Source organism: Nycticebus coucang, chromosome 11, assembly GCF_027406575.1.
Source record: "Nycticebus coucang isolate mNycCou1 chromosome 11, mNycCou1.pri, whole genome shotgun sequence".
NCBI classification, from domain to species: Eukaryota; Metazoa; Chordata; class Mammalia; order Primates; family Lorisidae; genus Nycticebus; species Nycticebus coucang.
In genome coordinates this window covers 95,409,529-95,422,496 of record NC_069790.1, presented here as the reverse complement: position 1 = coordinate 95,422,496, position 12,968 = coordinate 95,409,529, and the positions used below count along the sequence as shown (strand labels likewise).

Sequence of the window (12,968 nt, the reverse complement as noted above, 5' to 3'; positions counted from 1 at the left end):
CCATCGTGTGTGGGGGGGGGGGCGTGTTGAGTGTCATTAGTCATTATCATGTTAACCACCAGGTGTCCCCAGACAAATCTCATAGTATTTCTCAGGCCAAAGACACTGAGGAAAATAATAATTTTAAGTAATTTACACAACTTTATTCAAAGACATTTAACTACTAAGTAAATGGATATACTCAAAAAATCAGTTTTTAAGTGCTGTAGAGGTAGATATTTTCTTCTTTTTGTAGAGACAGAGTCTCACTTTATTGCCCTTGGTAGGGTGCCATGGCATCACACAACTCACAGCAACCTCCAGTTCCTAAGCTTAGGCGATTCTCTTGCCTCAGCCTTCCAAGTAGCTGAGACTACAGGCACCTGCTACAACACCCAGCTATTTTTTTGTTGCAGTTTGGCGGGGCTTGGTTTGAACCTGCCACCCTCGGTATAGGGGCTGGCGCCCTACCCACTGAGCCACAGGCACCGCCAAGGTAGATATTTTCTTGCATTCATTGAATAAATATCTGTACTCTTCCACAACACAAAGTTAAATAAGATTATCCCACTTCATAGAATAAAATATATTACACTGAAGGTCTAAATTATGGTTTGAAGATAGAAGTATCGTCACTGGAGTCTATTTTACAATCATGAAAAGAACTGAAGTACTCAAAACTTCCCCATCTCTTTGTTTATTATATTCTCCATCAGGGTAAGAAAAGTGCATTTGCATATGGGTTAATTAATAGGAGGGGAACAAGCTTTTCTTTAAGTTTAAAATTTACTTCTTATTAGAGAAGACTATTTCGAGGCAAAAAATAATCTCCTCCAATGCTTCTTTATTTTGGTTTGGTTTTATTTAAAACACAGTTGATTACTGTTATCATTTCCCCGTTGGTCGGCCCCCTTCTCACTGCCCTAGAACATCCTCATACATTTATTACAAGATTTCCAAGTGACTTTCTTCTCCTACCCTGGAATATCACTATTCTCCTTATTCCCTAGAACTACAGGGTACCTGGTAAATGGCAGATGGCAGACATAGCCCCTAATAAGATGTGTGGGTACATAATAAAGATGGGCAAAATAGGTAAGTAGAGTTCTGTCTTTTGCCTGCTGTGTGTCTCAGCTTTCTGTTTCCCACATAGCCAGGTCATGGTGCTGGTGCACTCTCTGTCCCTCTCCTAATTAAACCTGGCTTGCTGGTAGGAGATTTCCCTTCTCTGGCATCTCTCATACTCTTTTTTTGAGTTTCCTACCCCCACCATGCAATCCCTGGCTGTCTGCCCTGACCTGCCTCCTTAAGCAGGAAATCTCCCCAAGCCTGCCCTTCCAGAATCATCCTTGGCTTCAGAATTCCTCAAAACCCCTTTTCCTCACCCCCACTGAGTTAGGAAAAAAGCAGGTCCAACTCATTAAAAAGTTGCAAGACCCTAACCAAGGTCTCTGACAGAAACAGGAAAACAAGATGCCGTAAAGAAACTGTTTAAGGCCAGTAAGAGCCAAGGTAGTGAGGAAAATTGCTTCTGCTCACCCTTGGAGCTCATTACACCCTGCTCATAATGCAATATTGATAGTATACTAAAAAACCTCTTACCAACACCATGACAGTTTATAGTCACCATGACAATGCCTGGAAGTCACCTTATATGGAATGCACATTGGAGGAGCCCTGGATTTCTGGGAACGCTCCTCCCTTGTTCTAGAAAAATCTGTGAATATTCCATACCTTAATTGGTATATAAATGAGAGACCATCATAAACAGAGTTTATCAACATCATACAGGTGCTACTCTATCTATGGAGTAGTCTTGTTGTTGTTTATTTATTTATTAAATGTTGCTTTCATTTCCAACTTGAGGCCCATGGTTGAATCCTTTCATCCACAAAGGGAAGAACCCTCTTGGCCTTTCGGCAAGACCCCAGTCTGGAGTCCACTTTCCTGTGTCACACCCACAACATGTAGGCACATCTGCTGAGCTCTACCTGTATCTGAATAGTAGTTATAGCATAGTAATCTGTACGACTGTCCACGTGAAAAAGGTGTCACCACCTGTAGCAAATGTGCTTTTCTTCTCCCTTCTCTCTTCCATAATCTTCCTGCAAATATTTTATCCTTTAAACAAATCTTAGAATATAGAATTTTAGGAAGAGATGGCAAGATATTAAAGGTATGGATGAGTAAGAAGTTTAACTTGGACTGGTCCCTTACATTTTATCTCCCAGTTTTCCTTTCTTAGGAGTAAGGCTATTCTGGGAACATATATAACAGACCAGCTCCCTTCTTTCAACAGGAAAACTTCTGCAAAAACATTTTGAAGGCAGTGCCCTGGACAAATGATTTCCAGCCAAACGACATATCTATGAAAGCCACAGGGTAAAGGGAAGTAGTTGTCTCCTCAGACATTGTTTCTGGTGGAAGGAAAAGTCACAGTGGGGAAGTTTGGTCACTTCTACATTGACCTTGGCTTCGTAGTTCTAGTCTTTTAACCCCACACAGGGGAATGTGACAAAGCAGCACAAAAAAGGGCCCTATTTCAAGTAGGGCCCAGGACCTCACCTCATTCCTGTTCTCTCTTCCTGACAGAGAAGGAGATAGTGAAATGGGGGGGCGGAGTGTCGCCTTGTGAGAGACAGGCCAACCTTGTACAGACACACAGTTCGCAAAGGAGCCTCTATCTCTTACTTATTCCTTTTTTCTCCTGTCACTCCTCCGCAGCAGTGTAGTTGCTTATGATAAATTTAAAAAAAAAAAAAGAAGAGTAACCTCCAGGGTTCAGAAGCTGGCAGTACTCATAGCTAGCTGTACAGTGCTCCTGTTAGATAATCCGAGAACATCTACTTTGGTCAGGTTTACTCTGTGACCACAAAAGAATGAGACACAGCAAGGTCACTTTTGAATTTTGTCCAAGCGCACAAAAAATGTCACTATAAAATCCACAAAATACCAAATATCCCTCTCTCTTGCTAAATGAATGACTATTTATTCTTTTCCTAATCACAGAAATGCCTCTGCTTTCTGACAATGTGAAATCTGGGACAAATCCCTTCTTTCTTAGACTCTTCCCCAATCACCCGCTAAAATCTAACTCAGATGATAGGGTCTTTCTAACATTCTCTTATTGAGACACCTCATGTTTCCCCATGGTTTGCATTCTCCATCACCACAATAAGCAAGAAACCAACTCCTTCAACTGCAGGTGTGCTCCTGGTGATCTTGGGACACCTGTGTGAAGGCATGGGTATTTAATGATCATTTATATATAAATTCAGGAAATGTTTATTGAGCACTGTCCGTGCACCAGGCTCCCATTCTAGATACGAACAATACAACAGTAAACTAAACAGACGAAATCTCAGGCTTAGATTCTGGGGAAGACGGACAGTAAACAAGATGAATAAATAAAATATGCAGTATACTGAATGGTGGTGTAGCAAAAGTAAATAAGTTAATAAAATCAAATTGTGAATCCCTTGGCACTAGGGATTTGGTTTTCAGGGAAAGTTTTCATTAGTGATTCAACCTAATGACAGACCAGCTTCTTTCTTTCAACAGGAAAATTTCTGCAAAGACATTTTGAAGGCAGTTCCCTGAACAAATGATTTCCAGCCAAATGATTTCCAGTCACTAGTGATGCTACTTGTATTTATTCTGTTCAGGATTTCTGGTGCTTCCTACTTCAAGCTTGGGAGGTTGAATGTTTCCAAAAAATGTATCCATTTTCTCTAGATTTCCTAATTTGCATGGATAGAATAATTCACTGTCATTCAGATGATGTTTTGTATTTCTACGGTATCAGTTATAATGTCCCATTTTTCATTTCTGATTCAGCTTGCTTGAATCCCCTTTTTCTTGGTTAATCTAACTAATGGTCTATTGATTTTGCTTATCTTGTCAATCAACCAACTTTTTGTTTCATTGATGATTTGTTACTTTGTGATCTTTCTTTTTCATGTAAGCATATACTGCTATATACTTCACTTTGAGCACTGCTTTTACTGTATACCAGTGATTTTGATGACTTCTGTCACCCCTGATATTTAGCCTCCTGAGTAGCTGAGAACACAGGTGCCCACCACAATGCCTGGATATTTTTGTTGTTGTTGTTGTTGTTATTGTTGCAGTTTGGCTGGGGCTGGGTTTGAACTTTCAACCCTTGATATATGGAGCCAGCACCCTACCCACTGAGCTACAGGTGCTGCCTGACCACTGATACTTAATTTTAAAATTTTTATCATTTCTATCTTGAATTCATCATTGACTCAATTCAGCAGCACACTGTTTACTTTCTCCTATTTGTATAATTTTAAGAATTCTTCTTTATATAAATTTCTACTTTTATTTCTCTGTGGTCTGAGAAAATAAATGATGATCTCAATTTCTAAAATTTTCTGACACTTACTTCATGGCCTAACATTTAGTCTATCTCAGAAAATATTCCATGTACTGATAAGGAGAGTGTACATTCTATAGTTTTGGAGTTGAATGTTCTGTGAATGTCTGTTAGACCTGTTTTGTATAAAGTGGAGAAGCTATCACTTCTTGTTTTTGAATGTCATATTAAAGTTGAAGGACTATACCTAATATGAATAATACTGAAGATGACTTAGGAGTCATGGTAGTAGAATGTGAATCTAAGATTAAAGTGACATTAAAAAACATGCATAAGTAAAAAAAGTATGACACTTAAATGATATGTCACATGAACCTACTCTTAGAAGAATATCCGATTCATTCCTCAGAGTAAGAGTGGCACTCTCAGTTCTTTTAAAAACACACAAAAAAGAAAAAAATATGTAGATTTTATAAGTATTTATAGATTTTTTAATAATAGAATCCTTGGTAAAGAAATTTAAGAATTTGGGAAAAACTGCTATTAAAAATTGGGAATATACTTAGTAGAATTATATTTTTAATGTAATTTTCTGACACATAAAAGATTTTGCCAAAGGACATACACCTTTCTCTGACCTTATATTTCCTGTTTTTTTTCTCTTTCTTGAAGATCACTAGAGACATTAGAATTATTCAAAATAGCTAGAAGGGCTCAAATTACCTTGGGAGAATTTCACAAATGTAACTTCTTGTATTTTTAAATAAAGTAAGAACATGGCTATTTTATTGGAAGGATAAAATATGCATATATTCCTTCTCAAAAGATCTCTTGTGGTCTTAGAGTATAAAGTCTCATCTTTTCAGGTCCTAGGATAGGACCTCTGGGCCATGAGCTTCAATTGAAATCATCTATGGCATGTTTATCCTTAGAACTTCCACATTCATCACAGAAGAAAAAGTTCAGTTTTAATTCATCAGTGACCATATAACATCTTTACTCTTGCATTGAGTCAAGAGGATGGAACAGATGGGGAAGAGCTGATATGGAGACTGAAACAAGAATAAAAATAAGGGAAAAGAGACTTAATAATTCACCATGTCAGAAAACTGGTATTGTAACTTGGTTTTTGCTATTTAATAATCATGTAGCTGAGAGAAATTCAATTAATCTCACTGAATTTGTTTCCCTACTAGAAAACACTTACAGTTAGGTCCTGCCTTATCACAACCAAATGCAAGATACTTTGATTCAGCCAGTATTAACTAGCATCTACTACTATATGCCTTGTATAGAACTACTTGTTTTCTTATTTAATACCAAAACAATCCTTGGCAGGCTCCATAAGCTTGGAAGTAAAGGAAAATCTTGAGTTCCTTCAGGGAAAGAACTTGTTACTGAAAGTTCAGCACTTGTCCCTGAGGCTGCATCAGAACAACAAGGATGAATGGTTTGAGGAGGGAAGAGAAGTTTATTAACTGGGCAGCAAATGAGGAGGTTGGCAGATTCCCATCATAAGGTGCCAACATCCTCTCTCTGAGCAGAAATACAAAGTTTTAAAGGGGGTGTTTTCAGCTTCAGCCACTGCTTCTGATTTATTGCATTTTCAGCTAAGACAATCTCATGATCTTCACCCAGACAATTTGTTTTATCTATCACTTGTGGTACAAAGAACAAAGGACACTCCCCTGCCCCTCCTCACCACTGGCCTGAGACAGAGATGCAAGTTTTAATTCTCAAAAAAGAGTGGAAGAGGCTTTAGAGAGACAGCAAACGTTGTTATTCTTTTTTACGCTATTCCCCCTGTTACTACCTGGCCAGCTGGCTAGCCTTAAGAAGTGAATGGGCAGCCTAACAAAAACAATGCCCCTCTAAGGTAGCCGGTGTCTTGGTTTCCTATCGAAACTAAAAGATGAAAATTTAATATATGTTCTTGAGTTGTTTTTCATAAATCCCCACCAGATGGATAATGCAAACAAAAAAGAATTAAGGAATTGATTGCCATTCTGTGTTCTAAATTTCCCCTTAAGAGCCTGCCACACTCATCTTAAAAGTCCTTTTCCATAATCCAAAAATCTCTGAATCTAACTATATAACTCCCTCTTCAGTGTATCCCTTTGGGGGGCAAGGCCTGTATGAAATGGCTGGGTGACCTAACACAGCCAGACACAAACCATTCCTCCGTCTCCTTCTCCTCCTCAAAGGACCTAGTAAGCCCCGCCCCCTATGAAGTTCACACCAAAGAACCCTAACTTTTGGGCAAGCTATAGAATTACCCACCCATTCCAGCCCCATATGAAAAGGCTTTCTAACTGCCTCCAGCTCCCACATCTGCACTGCCCCAGCTGATCATCCACCCCTTTCAATAAACTGGGCCTGAACATCTCTGCTCCGGTCTTGTTTCTGGGTGCTGCTGCTTACACCTTTCAGAAATATACTGCTTTCTTTTAAAACCCTGGCTTGTAAGCTATTAGGGAGTTTAAATTTTAAGCGTTGGCTGCTAGTTCTCCTTGCTTGGCACCCTGCAATAAAAATGTCTTTTTCTGCTACTGTGACTCTCTGCTCAAGTATCTCACTTTACTATGCTTTAGTGCAAGTCAGTAGACTACAGTTTGGTTTAAAAACACAAGTTATTTTCTTTTAAAGCAAAAATTTACATATTTCTAGGAAAGAAAGAAGACTTTGAGTAAAATTTCTTCAGCCTCCCAGGTAGCTAAGACTACAGGTACGTGCCAACACACCCAGCTAATTTTACTATTTTTTTTTTTGAGACAGAATCTCAAGCTGTCACCCTGGGTAGAATGCCGTGGCATCACAGCTCACAGCAACCTCAAACTCATGAGCTTAAGCGATTCTTTTGCCTCTCAAACAACTGGGACTACAGAAGCCCACCATAACATCTGGCCTTTTTTTTTTTTTAGAGTCTCACTTTATCACCCTCAGTAGAGTGTGGTGGTGTCACACAACTCACAGCAACCTCCAGCTCTTGGGGCTTAGGTGATTCTCGTGCCTCAGCCTCCCGAACTGGCCATTTGTTGTTGTTCTTGTTGTTGTTGTTGTTGCAGTTGTCATTGTTGTTTACCTGGCCCAGGCTGGGTTTGAACCTGCCAGCCTCGGTGCATGTGGCTGGTGCCCTACCCACTGAGCTATGGGTGCCACCTAATTTTACTATTCTTAATAGAAAGAGGGCCTCACCCTTGCTCAGATTGGTCTCAAACTCCAGAACTCAAGCAATCCACCCATCACAACCTCCCAGAGTGTTAGGATTATAGGTATTAAGTAAGCCACCCTGCCCAACCGAGGAAATTTCTTTTTAAGTTATGATATTTTATAAGTAAGTTGGATAGAAACGGATATCATAAACTTGAACAAGAAGTTAATCCCGTTTTATGTGGCATTCCATTGCTTCTTTTCCTTTTCCCTTTATTATTAGATAATGCTTCTATTAGATTATGCTTCTTCCTTGGCTCCTTCTGATCACATCCTTAAACTGCAATCACCATTCACCTTAACTTTCTCATTATCATCCCAGATATGTTTTGAATGGGCCAGAAATTCTCAAAATGCTTAAAAATGTAGCACATTACAGAATTTCTAATCCTTCTTTACAAAGTTATGAACTAAAATAAATATTAAGCCCCCGTCCCCTTACTTAATGGACCCCTTTGGCCAAAGGGCTACTCTACATCTGAGCTGTTCCCCATGAGAAGGAAGGTTAGACAAGCCTTCATTCTCCTCTCCTTTCTTACAGATACTCTTTGTGAACTAAGGCTATACAAGAGAAAACCACAGGTCCTCAATTTATATAATAAATCACTTGAGTCTAGGTTTATGTCTGGCGGCTTATCTCTGATTAACAGACTTCCTTAGCTTCAAATATTAAAATATTCCAACCCTTTAGACCAGAGGTTCTCAACCTTCCAAATGCTACAGCCCTTTAATACAGTTCCTGTAGGTCGCAACCCACAGGTTGAGAACTGCTGCTTTAGACAGTTTTCTTTCTTTCACAATTACAAATCAGAGTGTCTTTAAATCCACCTATAACCCTAACAAGACCACACACACACTTTGAGATGTCCCACCTTTCTGGGCCAAACCAATGTAGGCCTTCCATATATTGATTTAGGACTTTAGTATAATTCCTAGCTCCCTGAAATGTCTAAAAACGAACTATAACCCAACCACAGTGGATTATAGTTCACTTGCTCAAGACTTCTTGGGTGTGGCTCCAGGCCATGGTCCTCAAATTGGGCTCAGAATAAACCTTTTTATTTTACAGAGTTTGGCTTCTTTTCCACTGATAAAGTCATACCTAACTTTGCCTACTAGACTATGTAGTAGAAAGAGTAAAAGCCAACTTAATTTTGAAGTAAAAATTGAAAAGTTTTCCTCTAAGATGTCATTAGGTCAGAAGTTGCTCCAACCTGTTTGCTTTGCAGTGCTGGGTGAAGAAGTGGTCACACACAAAGTGCAAAGTGGTACTTTCCCCCTCCCCCGCCTTTTCCTCCCCTCCTAAGACAAAGACACAAAGGATCTGGCTAGCCCACCCCCCATAAGTTCAAAAGCCCAAAACCCTGACCTGAGAGGCAACCTGTGGAATATGCCCACACCCAAGGCCTCATACAAAAGTGGTCTCTAACTGCCCCCCAAGACTCCATCTTTGCCCAGGTCCTTCACCCTCCCCTTTCAATAAATCTGGCCTGAACATCTCTATAGCCTGTCTCTGGGTGCCACTGTTTACATCTTTCAGAAAGATAGCCCTTTTCCCAGGCAATTAGAGACAAACTTAATCTTTTGAGAAGTTACTGTGTGATGGGGTAGGGAAATCTATGAGTGCTCCTGTTCAGGATTGTGTGTTCGTATGTGTATGTGTTCAGTATTTTAATCCCAGCAAATTCAAGTGTCTGATTAGCAAGGATGGTAAATTAATGTAAGATGCCATAACTTGAGGCAGCTCTCACCAAGGCAGTTAGCATGAGGCTGAGGGAGTCGTGCCCTGCATTGCCCAGACTAGTGAACAATGCCATTAAGATGGCTGAAGGTGACTCCAAAAAACCAAAGGGGAAAAGGTCTCCTCTGCCTTCTTTGTGCAGCTGTGCAGAGTAGAATATAAGCAGAAAAATACAGAAGTCCCAGTCAATTGGTCTCAAACCAGAGATCCCAGTCAATTTTGCAGAATTTTCCAAGAAGTGCTCTGAGAGGTGGAAGGCGATGTCTGGGAAAGACATTTGATGAAATGGCAAAGGCAGATAAAGTCTGCTATGATTAGGAAATGAAGGATTATGAACCTGCTAAGGAGAGAAAGAAGAAGAAGGACCCCAGTGCAGTCAAAAAGCCACCATCTGGATTCTTCCTGTTCTGTTCAGAATTATACCCCAAGATCAAATCCACAAACCCTGCCATCTCCACTGGACATGCGGCCATCAAAACTGGGTGAGACGTGGAATAACCTAAGTGGCAGCCTTACATTCACTAATGCAGCAAAGCTAAAGGAGAAGTTATAAGAATGTTGCTGACTGCAAGTCTACAGGAAAGTTTGATGGCACAAAGGGTCCTGATGAAGTTGCCAGGAAAAAAAGTGGGAAAGGAAGATGAAGAAAAGGAGGAGGAGGAAGAAGAAAAAAAAAACCAGTTTTCAATAAAATAAAAAAGAATGTTATAATTTTTTTTTCTCTGTTGCTCAAGATACAGTGCAGTGTCATCATAGTTCACTGCAACCTAATACTTCTGGGCTCAAGCAATACTCCAACCTCAACCTCCCAAGTAATGGGGACTAGAGGCCCCTGCCACCATACCCAGCTAATTCTTGTAAACTTTTTCTACCCAGAGTCTAGCTATAGCCCAAGCTGCTCTCAAACTCCTGGCTTCAAGCGATCTTCCCACCTTGATCTCCCAAAGGGCTATGATTATAGATGTGAGTGACTAAGCCTGTGCTATAATTTCTTTTATTAGCATTTAAAATGAGTTGGGGAGTTTGTTGGTCAAATAAGTCCCCATTGCTAAGCATTTTTTTAAATTAATAACATACTTCTGGAATGTAATACAGATGAAGAATAAACCTTAAGGTATTATTTTCAAGAAAGTGCAACATTGACTAAAAATAAAAGTAAATTCCCTTTAGTTAATAACATGAATCATATTTACTATTTTCATAATGACAAAGAAGTTCATGTTTGATATTTGTAATTATAAGAAAATATTTCTTAAAGATGGGGAGGGGCGAGGGTAAAAGAGAAAAAGAAGCAAATACATAATGAAATCCCTTAGGAGCAGTTCCCCAAATCAAATTTTGTCTAATTGCTGTGGTGGAACATAAGATATAATTCACACGCATCCATTTCATGCAGTAAATTTGTCCTACTGTAGCATGATGTAATTAAGAAATAATATATCTAAGAAGCTAGAAAAACACAGATGAAATTAAAGATGAATTCTAAATGTTGAATCCTTAAGGAAATCACATTGACGTGTTGTGTAAAATATTAATACTTTGGATTTTAAAAATGCATAATGGGTTAATACTAAGGATATTTTATTAACAATAAGAAAGTAGTTGAGGTCTATCCTGATGGGGCTTTCTGTAGCCACACATCATTGGAAACGCCTCATAGAGTGACATTGTGGCGCTTTACTCGCAGGACTATTTGTTAGGTCTGTGGGAAAGAACTTCAAGAAAATTGGTAAAAGTATGAAAGACCTAATTAATTTGTCTTTACCTTAGGTGTTGTCATAACCCACTAATCTGTACTGGTCTTGAATATGATGGCTTTAGGAGCCAGTATGATTTGAATACATTCGTTTTTCCAGGAGGTGTCAAACTGAGAACCAGGCAGATGGAGCTATTCTAAAAAGTGGGGAATTTTGAGTTTTCATCAAAGACGTGAAAATAAAAAGAATAATGGCAAGCAACTTTTGGGCTAACAGGACAGCTGTGGATTGAGGATCTGTTCTATTAAAAAGGGCTGTCTTGAAGGTAAATCTTCAGTGACTCCAGCCTTTGAGATGGATAACAGGAGAATCACATGTGAAATTCCCTGAATAAAAATTTATTAATTTTGCTTAATGCCATAATTAAAAAAAAAAAAACTTTTTACACCAAAAAAATAAGAAGAAGGTAATTCATCTTATTCTCGGAAGAGGATTACTCTTGGGAAAAATGGAATCATATTTCATGTCCAAAGTATCTTTGTAGGCCTCAGAGTTCACTGAATGTATATAGTATACCTTTAATTATAATATGAAGTTATTGTTCAACTTTCAGAGCCATTTTTTTTTGTGTGTGTGTGTAGGGAAAATATGTATTAGTCACTGAATGCCCAGGTAGAGTGCAAAAGAAGCCTGGGGAAGTAGTAATTGTTCCTTAACAAGACAGTCTGGGGGCTTGGTGCCTGTGGCTCAAATGGCTAAGGTGCCAGCCACATACATCTGAGCTGGTGGGTTCGAATCCATCCTAGGCCTGCCAAAACAACAACGGCTGCAACCAAAAATTAGCCGAGCGTTGTGATAGGCGCCTAGAAGAATCACTTGAGCCCAGGAGTTGGAGGTTGCTGTGAGCTGTGATGCCACAGCACTCTACCCAGGACAACAGCTTGAGGTTTCAAAGCCATTTAATTGGAACTCACTAAATGAGTTAATTGGTGAATTAAATGTATGAACTTATACTTTGAATTTCAACAAGCTCATAATTCATAACCAATGGTGACACTTTGATATGAAGGATAAGAGATTCTCGCTATAGCCAGACTCTAAAAGGAAAGATGAAAAAGCACAAGATTTGAGATCACTAAACAGATGAGAATACACAGATGAGCCTTTAAAAAGTGGTTTGGTTTTATTCTCAAGGAGGAGAGAATCTTTGTCAGTCTCTCCTCTTGTGCATGCTAAATTAGTATTAATTAAAAACATAAAGTTGATGTACTTTGAATTTCAGCAACTAAAAATTATGGCCAATTATGACACTTTAAAATCAAGGTGTTCGAACAAGATGTCAGCCCAGCATCCCTCCATCATAAACCTAGATCCAATCCAGTTCTTCTGTAATTACAGTGGCTCAGCGGCCTGCACTAATAGGCAAAGGGGCTTACTACTAAGTCAAATCAAAGTTTAAGAAGAATAACAGACACCTCTATTGCTACTGGTGCATTGTATAAAGAAGTTCACAAAATTACTATTTGGGGAGGGTTCACATTTCTTTATTTTATATGAACTTTTTATTGTTAGAGATTCATTGAGGGTACAGAGAACCAGATTACACTCATTGCATTTGTTAGCTAAAGTCTTTCTCACAATTGTGCCCCACAAGTTCACAAAATTATAATAGCCATAACATGGGCTGTGATTCTGCCATTGGCTTTCTATCAGCAATAACTGGTGTTCCTCTTCCTTTGATCAGACAACTTTGAACTTTTATTTCTCTGCTTTGCCAAAGCCATAGTTACTAAATCTTCCACATATGGTATTATAATAAAGATCCAAGTGACCATAACAGTCAAACACAAGAGAAGCCACCCATTTATAAATTTCCTTTGTCCAAAGGTAAAGAGGACCCAGTCTCATCAAATATAGCTAAGCACATTAACCAATGCTGAAAGTAAATACCACTAAATAAAAATACTTGAGCTCACCTTTAAGAGATAAACTAGTATTTTTT

The 12,968-nt window shown here is 39.0% G+C and overlaps 1 non-coding gene across 1 annotated transcript; it reads left to right on the top strand.

Annotated features, from left to right (window-relative positions):
- The first annotated feature begins 10,870 nt into the window (after positions 1 to 10,870).
- On the top strand, positions 10,871 to 10,997 carry LOC128560624 (small nucleolar RNA SNORA18). The gene has a single exon (XR_008373100.1). It is a non-coding gene; the product is annotated as a small nucleolar RNA SNORA18 (small nucleolar RNA).
- Positions 10,998 to 12,968: the final 1,971 nt, after the last annotated feature.